The sequence below is a fragment of the Canis lupus genome, chromosome 10 (assembly GCF_003254725.2).
Source record: "Canis lupus dingo isolate Sandy chromosome 10, ASM325472v2, whole genome shotgun sequence".
Lineage (NCBI taxonomy): Eukaryota > Metazoa > Chordata > Mammalia > Carnivora > Canidae > Canis > Canis lupus.
In genome coordinates, this window is record NC_064252.1 from 46483236 (window position 1) to 46493275 (window position 10040).

Genomic DNA, 10040 nt, shown 5'->3' on the forward strand with positions numbered 1-10040 from the left:
TTGGTGGAAAGCCTGAAGATTACTCACCAGGGATGAGGCTTCTGTTGACTTTACCAGGCCATGGTATTTTCCTAAATTTCCCTTAAAGCCTGACTTTCTTTTTTTTTTTTTTTTTTTAACTTATTTTATTTATTTATTTATTTATTTATTTATTTGAGAGAGAGAGATAGTGAGAAAGAGCACAAGAAGCAGGGAGGGGAAGAGGGAGAGATAGCAGGCACCCTGCTCAGCAGGGAGCCCAATTCGGGCTCTGTCCTAGGACCCCAGGATCATGGGGGCAGATGAAGGCAGATGCTTAACCAACTGAGCCACCCAGGCACCCCAAGGCTTGACTTTCTACAGATTTCAACACACAAAGATTAAAAATTATATATTTGTGGTCATGAGCATTAAAGTCCTAAATAGGGCTTGTATGATACACCAACATTTCTAATAAATCTTATCTGACATAAGTGCTTGCTTCATAGTCTGAATGACACCTTGGTGCAGAGGACAAATCAGCCAGTATACAAATGGTGGCCCTTGAAACCAGCCCCACATTCCACTGGCCAAACATTTCATCCTGGTGAGGGACTGTATCTTCCTGGAGGAAAAAACAGCTTTTTCTAATTTGTCTGTCCAGAGGGACACCTTTTCCTAACTGAATAAAGGTACCATATGTATTAAAAGCAGCACTAGGGGACAGCTGGAAGATATAATAAGATATTATATTAACCTACTCCACAGGACAAGTAATAGAAATCAACCCTGGCAAACAATAATAAATTTATTAAATTTCAAGAAGGGATTGAAGACCTCAGCCTCAGGACAGGCCAGAGGCAGGACAGTTCCAAGGACCTAAGAGGTTCTAGAATCCATGAACCCCCTCCTTAGAACACTTCCATGAAAGCAGCCCCATTTCCACATCTACCAGTCTCTGCCTCTTGGTTCAAAATCCCAGAATCTTGGGATCCCTGGGTGGCGCAGCGGTTTAGCGCCTGCCTTTGGCCCAGGGCGCAATCCTGGAGACCCAGGATCAAATCCCACGTCGGGCTCCCGGTGCATGGAGCCTGCTTCTCCCTCTGCCTGTGTCTCTGCCTCTCTCTCTCTCTCTCTCTGTGTGTGACTATCATAAATAAATAAAAATTTTTTAAAAAGCCTCAAACTAAATATCTTTTAAAAAAAAAATCCCAGAATCTTGACAGAGAGAATCTGATTGAATCAGCTTGATTCAGATATTCCCTCCATACCTATCAGCTGTGGCCAGGGATGGGAAGAGTCATCCAGTATAGTCTATACCATAAATTGAGTTGCTGAACTCCTCACTATATAAGGGGGTTCCCAGAGCCCAGGCCCTAACCCCTCCCCTTGGAGGGGTCACTTGTAGCAGTTCTGTATAATGACCACCTAGTATCTGCCATCCCCAAGAAGGTCAATAGCTGATCAATTCAACCATTCAGAAAAAAGTTTCCTGTGGCTGTTCACTCTGTACATAGCAGGCAATGGCATAAATAATAAAACGGAGTGGCACTGGCTGGCTCAGTGGATAGAGCACATGAATCTTGATCTTGAGGTCATGAGTTTAAGCCCCACCTTGCGTGTTAAACTTACTTAAAAAACAAACAAACAAACAAAAAACGATTATAATTGAACAGAAACCCACATGGCCATTCCCCAGGTTCAACAGATTTTTTAAAAAATATTTTATTTATTTATTTATGAGAGAAACACAGAGAGAGGCAGAGACATAAGCAGAGGGAGATGCAGGCTACTTACAGGGAGCCCGATGCGGGGCTCGATTCCTGGAGTCCTGGACCCTGGGATCATGACTCGAGCCAAAGGCAGATGCTCAACCACCGAGCCACCCAGGTGCCCCAGTTCAACAGATGTTAACAGATTGCCATTTTCTTCAGATTTCTTTATTTTTTCTTTTAAAGAAATAAAACATTTCAGCTACAGCTAAATCCCTGCCCATAGTCCTGCTCCCTCCTGCCCATGAAGATGTGAGTGCCATCCTAAAGTTGGGAGTATCATTTCCTAGAGTGATTTTGGCTTTGACTTTTCATTCTAGCTGGACCTCAGGTGCACAAGTTGAGCCAATCATTCTCTCAATGGCACACTCCCATCCCTGTTCCTTCTGCACAAAGGCCGTCTCTTGTTTTATTTTATCCCTATGATGCTCCTTCACTACCCCAGTGTCCCCCACTCCTAAAGGCAACCACATTAATATGTTTATATGTGTCCCTCTAAAATGTACATTGTCGTTCTATGTACATGTATTTTTAGTTTAGGGTTTTTGTTTTTGTTTTTAGCTTTGAGGCACTTTATTTATATACATATACATAAACTAACAAGAACTCAGAATTCATCATACATTTACTTCATTTTTTAGCTTGACCTTCTAGTAAATCATTAGCTTTATTGATCTGGGCTGAGATCTAAAGAGATCCTCCCTTGTCTGGGTGATTTAAAAGCATCATTTGTCAAGGAGCATCTCATTTTTCCTTTATTGCCAGCAGGGCTTGTGCTCGGTACTAATGCTGCTTCCCGTCTTGTGATGTAGGGTTCAAACCCACCTCTGGAATAGCCACCACTGAAGGTAGATTTTAGCAGATGTTGAGAAACATGTTTTCTCGAGGCTCCACATGCCCCATGGCTTGCAAAACACAACAGCCTGCAAATCCTGCTGCTGCGGTGGTCAGCCCAGCCTCTCCGGCCGCACTGGCTGTGACTCCAGCTCAGCTCCCCAGCCTCCACCGAGCCCAGCCCAGCGGCCACAGCCACCAAGTCCACAGCTCTACGGCTGCCACCAGCAGGCACTGTGTGTTTTTAGTTCACATAAATGACGTGGTGCCGTAGATTTTATTCTGCTTCTCGCTTTCTCAGTCAGCACTACACTTTTAAGGTCCACCCGTAGCGTCGGGTATACATCTGGTTGCCTGTGCGTCCACCCCATTTGCCTTATCCCATTCCTCTGGTGAGGGGGAGGAAAGAGGAGCAAATTGAGAAGATGGTTAGGACCAGACTTGTCCTCGAGACACTATCCCAGGAGAGAGACGTGTCGATGCCCCTCCATAACCATACATGTGTGCCCACATGTACACACACACACACACACACACACACATCCCACTTTAGCTGGGGCCCCGGTGAGCGGAGGTGGGGAAACCAGGCTGGGAGTTCTATCAAAGGAAGACTTGTTTCAGAGCTCTGCTCTTACAGCCAAGTCCTTGCCCCCTCCAGGATGCCTGCCCTGACCACCCCATTCCATATGCAGGCCTCTCCCCATTCTGGGGACTGTGAATCTCATTTAATCATACACTGGTCTGTTCTAGTCTTTCTATTACTATCTTGCTAATTAAACCGAAATCAGGGATCCCTGGGTGGCGCAGCGGTTTAGCGCCTACCTTTGGCCCAGGGCGCGATCCTGGAGACCCGGGATCGAATCCCACATTGGGCTCCCGGTGCATGGAGCCTGCTTCTCCCTCTCCCTGTGTCTCTGCCTCTCTCTCTCTCTGTGTGTGACTATCATAAATAAATAAAAATTAAAAAAAAAAAAAATAAACCGAAATCAATCAATCAATCAAACAATAAACCGAAATCCTCTGGACGGAAAGGACTGTCTCTTGTCCTTTTTGTCTCTCTTGCTTAAGGCCCGGCCCTAAAGAAATGAGGGCAGGGAGTGGGAAGCAGAATAGTGACTTCCTTAATTCAGGCTCTGCTCCCTCTGTTTTAGGGACATGCCATCTCTCAGCAAACACTTAGGTGCCAGGCCCTTACAAGTCCAGAGAGAAAACATATGCTGTTCTAGCTCTCAGGGAGCCTTTTATGGGGGATGCAAACACCAGACATGAAGTCATAGGACAGTGTGGAGAAGGCAAAGATGAGCAGATACTTGAGGTGCCAAGGAGGAAATCCCAGCGCAGCTCAGAGGGAGGCTGGGGGTGCTCCTGACATCCAAGCTGCCCCTGAAACCAAAGAGGTCAATTGAGAACTGGAAGCAGGGCAAGGGGATTATGAAATTAGATTGAGTGGGTACAAGGAATACCAGTACTGCAAGCATTCCAGTTATTGTGGCTGCACATCAAACAGCCATTTATTATGTTTGCAGATTCTCCCGGTCAGGAATCCGGACAGGGCACAGCAGGAAGAGCTTGTCTCTGCCCCGTGTTGTCTGGGGCCTCCTCTGGAAGCATCCACGGCTGGGCTTTGGAATCACTGAAGGCTCATTCACTCACAAATCTGGTGGCTGATGCTGACTGGAGGTTGGGTCCCCAGTACTTCTCCATGCGGTTTTCCCCATTGGTCTCTCCAGGTGGGCTGGTTTGGGCTTCTTACAGCATGGTGGCTGGGTTCCCAGGATGAGCAACCCAAAAAAGAGAGAGAGCCAGGTGGAAGTTATATGACTTGTCTTAAATTATTTCTTCTGCTAAATTCTATTGGCCAGAGCAGTCACAACCTCCTGGCCCAGGTTCAATGAGAGGAATCAGACCCCTCTGCTCAGCCGGAGGAAAGTCAATCACATTGCAAGGAGAGCACATGGGCAACGCCTGGGTTAGCTCAGACCCCTCTGCTCAGCGGTTAAGCATCTGCCTTCACACCCAGGGCGTGATCCTGAAGTCCCAAGATAAAGTCCCACATCGGGCTCCCTGCATGGAGCCTGCTTCTCCCTCTGCCTGTGTCTCTGCCTCTCTTTCTGTGTGTGTGTGTGTGTGTGTGTGTGTGTGTGTGTGTGTGTGTCTCATGAATAAATAAATAAAATCTAATAAAAAAAAAGAGCACATGGGATGGGATATATATTTTGGTGCAGCCACCTTTGGAGAATACAATCACCATGGTATGTATTGATAAGATGGAGGGACAATGGTGGATGGATAGGCATCTAAGATCACTGGAGTATAGTATATAAAATGGAGGCAGGGGATCCCTGGGTGGCGCAGCGGTTTGGCGCCTGCCTTTGGCCCAGGGCGCGATCCTGGAGACCCGGGATCGAATCCCACGTCGGGCTCCCGGTGCATGGAGCCTGCTTCTCCCTCTGCCTATGTCTCTGCCTCTCTCTCTTTCTCTCTCTGTGACTATCATAAATAAAAAAAAAAAAAAAAAAAAAATGGAGGCAGCCAGATACAAGGCTATAAGGCCAGGTTCCAGAGGGTCTTAAAAACCACACCTAGAAAAAAAAATCAAAAAATATAAATAAATAAGTAAGTAAGTAAATAAATAAATAAATAAATACCACACTTAGGAAAACGCTTACAGGCAAAGGTGATTTTGGAGGCCCAAGACTCCTCCCTCCTCAGTCCCATCACCCAACACCTCATCTGTGCTTGATCAGAAAACATCTAAGCTTCAAAAAAAAAAAAAGAAAACATCTAAGACTCTCTATGGGTGGCTGAAGCAAAGGGACTCTTGGGATTGCTCTGTGCCCTGGAAGTGTCAAGGATAGCCAGAAACCAGTTTCTACCTTTGTCACTATGTGTGCATGTGTCCACACCTACCTAGCCAAGCCCAATCTATTGACTCCAGAGTCCCATTGATGCTACTGCTTGGGTCCAGGGGCACCTGGGGGTTCAGAGGAGCATAAGACTCTTTATCTCAGGATTGTGAGTTCAATCCCCACATTGGGTATAGAGATTACTAAAAAATAAGTAAACCTCAAAAAAAAAAAAAAAAAAGGAAAAGAGATGCCCTTCCAGGTCCATTCTGAATGGTCCTGGGCAAAGCAAGATCCACTCTCTCCCTCCCTCCCTCTCTCTCTCTCTCTCTCTCTCTCACACACACACACACACACACACACACACACGCACACACACACACACACAGCAGCACATGTACCCTGGCCCACCAGGTGTAAGCCAAGAAGGCAGCATCATATCAAGGAGAGAGCCCTTGTTTGGTAGTTAGGAGTCCTGGGTAATCATCTGGTCTCCGGCTATGGGCTTTGGGGAGGTCATTTACCACACTGGAACTTACAGGCAAGTGCAAGACTTGGACCAGACAGGAGTTCATCCCAAGTGTGGTCATTGGAGATCAGTAATTAAAATCACCTGGCCTGAAAACAACAATGAGCTCGAGCTATCACCTCACACTCACTGGAATGGCTCAAGTGAAACAGGCAACACCAAGTGCTGATCAACTGGAGACCAACTGGGACGCTCCTACTTTGTTGGTGGGGATGCAAAATTGTACACCCACTTTAGAAAGCAGTTTGGTGGTATCCACTAACGCTAAATACCTTCCCTATGACCCGGCAATTCCACTCCTAGATATTTACCCCAAAGACATAAAACAGATGTCCACAAGAGGGACCTGACTTGTACAAAATGATCATAGCAGCTTTATTTATAACAACTCCAAACTGGAAGCGGTCCAGGTGTCCATCAACAGGTGAACAGATAAATAAAGAGAAACCAAACTACTGATACACACAACATGGGCGGATGTCAAAAACATTTATGCCGAGAGAGGTCAGAAACAAGAGTGAATGCCATATGACTCCACTTATCACAGTCTCTAAACAGGTGGAACTGAACGTGATGCTAAAAGTCAGGCCAGCGGTCCCTTGCCCCGCCGCCCCCCCCCCCCCCACCGCCGGGGCGGGTGGGCAGCGGTAGGTGCTGGAGTGGGGGTGGGGAGGGGAGGCTGGAGAGAGGATCCATGGAACGTTCTCGAATGATAGCACTGCTCTGTAGCTTCATAGGATGTAGGTTACACAGATGTGTAGGTTTGTCAAAAGGCACGAACCCTTACGCGGAAGATGGGGGCAGTTCCCTGTTCTCCTTTCATTTAAAAAAAAAAAAAAAAAAACAACAACCATCCAGGCTGCCTGTTAAGCATGCCGCGGGCACCCCGGAGCGACGGAGCCAGGGAGCCCTCTGGGGCGGGCCCGGGAATCCGCATTCTCCGGCCCGCAGCTCTGGCCTGAGCGCCTGCATTTGAGACCCAGGTCCCCAGGGGCGCCCCCCCCGCCCCCCCGCCCCCCGCGCCCACGATCCCACCCAAGCCTCCGGCGCTCCCCGAGCCCCCAGCCCGCTGCCCAGTCGCCCCTGGTAACCGAGAAAGGGCCTGAAAACCCTCAAAGTGCAGCCGCCCGGGGAGGGCCGTCCGCGGTGTCAGCGAGACAAGGGCAAACACAAAATGCGGGGTAATTGGCGGTTTTCTGATTCTCGGCCCTTTGTGCGGCGGCGCGGAGCCGGGGCGCGCTCCCAAGCCCGGGCCTTTCAGCCGCCGGGGCCGGGCCTCGCGCTGCCCGCGCTCCGCGGCGCATAATTAATCGGGCTTCACCGGGCCCCGGACAAAGGCGCCCATTCACCCGCCGCTCCTCCCCCCGGGGATATTGTTATTTCTGAAAACTGCAGCCAGCTGGGCCGCCGAGAAACGTCAGCGCTGTGGGAGAGCGAGCGGCCGGCCGGGCGGAGGAGAGAGGGGGCTCTGTCTCCGCGGCCGAGCGGGCGAGCGAGCGGGATTAGAGGCGGCGCGGGCCGGGCCGGGGCAGGGGCAGGGGCCGGGGCAGGGGCAGGGCAGGGGCCGGGGCCGGGGCCTTTCTGAAGTCTGCACAAGGCCTCAGAAAGCCTCGTGATTTCCATGGGGCCCGGGAGGAGAGCGCCATGGCAATGGTAACGGGTGCATTGAGGCTTCCTAGGCAAGGAGAAGGCGCTGCATTCAGGCCACCCTGAGCAGGGCACAGCTCCCGAGTGGGAGGGCCCAGGGCGGCCGGGTGGGAAGCCGGGGTGCCCCCACCCGTGCCAGGCCTTCCCCGACAACCGGCAGGACGACTCAAGGAATGGAGGCCTGGGTCTGGGTCTCTGGAGCCTGGGGTCAATCGAGTTAGAGACCCGGGATGTGAAGACCCCATAGGCACCTGGCTTCTGCTCCAAGGACCACCGGAGGAGCTCATTCCAAACAAACAAACAAACAAAACCTATGCAGAAGCAGGCTCTCAAAGTCTGGGCTGGGGCTCATTTTGTGAAGTCTCCACGCACCCCTGAAGCCCACCCACGTTGGATTCCCTCTCAGCACCGCCCCACCCCCCACCCCATGGTACAAGTGCCCCACTTCCCATTTCACAGAGGAGGAAACGGGCCCAAGGAGGTAAACTGACTTGCCCACGATAACAGAACAGAGCTGGAACTGGGTGTGCTGCTTGTGTGCAAAAGCAGAACAGCAGGAAGAGGCGGCTGGAAAGGGAGGCTTCACCTCCTCCCTGGAGCGTGTCTTGACTGTGCAGGCCCGTCCTGGTGTCTCCTTTCCCTGGCCTCTCCTTGCGTGGGGCTGATGTACCCAGTTAAATGCCTCTAGCATGTTCTGTTTTCACCGGTTCACTGGGGTTTCTCCAACCTGCTCCATCAGAGGCTCGCTTGAGTGCAGGTCCAGAGATCACATTGGTTTTGTGTCAAGGCCAGTGCCGGTGGAGCTCCAGCCAAGGCCCATTGGACGTGAACAGCATCTCATGACTCTGGAGTCCGGCCCTTTACACCGTGCTCCCCTTCAACGCCCAGTACCCTCCCCAGGCCCCACAGAGGGCCTGGTCCCAGGTCAGCAGCACTGGGCTTCACCTTTGCCAGTGAACCTAAAGAAACGGGCACCCGTTCATTCCGCCTTCCAAAGCTGGGAACAGTCATGAACAGCCACCATGGATTTCCAAAGCCTCAGCATCCTGAACACCTCCCAGAACAAGCAGGGGCCTTTCCAGAGCCCTGCCCATCCCAGCCCATCTCGTGGAGACGTTCTGTCCCTCAGCTGTACTCTGGAAAATGTTCCCTCGGCCGATGACTGCCAGTCCTGAGCGGGGCCACTGGCCTGAGAGCCAGACCAAGCCATAGAGCCTCCTCCCACGAATGAGGGAAAGGAAGCCTCCCTGTACTTTCAGAGGAGCCCAGGCTGCCATCCAAGGCCCAGAGAGAGTGAGTGCCCAGCCAGGTTCTCTCCGCTTCCATCAGGCCATGCTGGACACTAGAAAGCCAGTATCATGCAACATCCATATCTGTGGGTGGGAGAATGTACAGAAAATTCAAAACCAAAGTGAAGGGAAAGAGAGCAGTTGAGCCAAGGCCTGGCCAGGGCTCTAACGGGGCAGATTAGCTGTCTGGTTGCAGGCCGACTCAGGCACGGCTACCGACGCCAGGGGAGCCTCCCTGGGGGACCCTGTGACCCAGGCAGCCCCCAACGGCCAGACTGCCAGCATGGCATCAAGCAGAAAAGCAGACTAGCTGTCTGCCATTAAGCAAGTTTTATTTAGGGTTTAGAGTGATCCGATGGTGTCTGGAAATAAGAGGAAGGCTCAGCCATAAGGGAACCGCATGATGTCAAGCAATGCCCTTGAAATGCACACTGAAGTATTTAAGGCAAAGGGGCAAAATGGCTCTAACTTGTTCTCAAAGGATTCCAGATGATGTAAATAACCTTAGAAAAGACGGACAGAAATTACTTGTAATATTCTTATAATTTCTCTGAAGTTCGAGATTAAAAAACCAGGGAGTGCGCACAGGCTCGTGCACACACAGCACAGCATTGATATTCCAAATCCTGTACTCAGGGATGGGACTCAACTCTCCTGCAGTCCCCTACCCCCACTCAAGCAGCTCTCACTATCTTCTGTTACAGCATTTCATGAGCCCAAGTCGGTTTGAAAGTCCTTAAAGGGTAAGGCCTGTGTTGTTTATAATCCTACTGCAGCGAGCACCGTGCTTTGTGAACGGTAAGCATTCAGCCAAACCTGGCGTCCACCCATTTGCCATGGAAGGCTTCCAGCTCTGAGTGAAATGGAAGAAGGAGAAAGAGAGAGGCTGGCCAACGGAAAGAAGGAACCAAGGAAGGTGGTTGAGTCCATACAGACTTCCCAGTCCAGCGTACTCATGTGATTTTTTTTTTTTTTCGAGGTTAGAAGTCAGGCCCCCCTAATCTTCCATCCTTCCGTAGAGCTTGGAAAGTGACTCAGCCCCAGTGGGGCTGCCTGGGGAGTGCACCCAGAGCTCTTCAGTCGTGCACGGCCTGGACCTGGCCATGTCCACGTGTGGTTAGCAGAGCCAGTAATGTATCTATTTAAACTGTGTCTGGTTCTCTGA

The 10040-nt window shown here is 50.6% G+C and overlaps 1 long non-coding RNA gene and 1 pseudogene across 1 annotated transcript; both read right to left on the reverse strand.

Annotated features, from left to right (window-relative positions):
* Nucleotides 1–2360: 2360 nt before the first annotated feature.
* On the reverse strand, nt 2361–4042 carry LOC112675331 (mitochondrial import inner membrane translocase subunit TIM14-like; annotated as a pseudogene).
* Nucleotides 4042–8879, reverse strand: LOC118350017 (uncharacterized). Its single transcript, XR_004803035.2, has 2 exons — nt 8078–8879; nt 4042–4327 (listed from the first exon to the last, which is right to left on the reverse strand). It is a non-coding gene; the product is annotated as an uncharacterized LOC118350017 (long non-coding RNA).
* Nucleotides 8880–10040: the final 1161 nt, after the last annotated feature.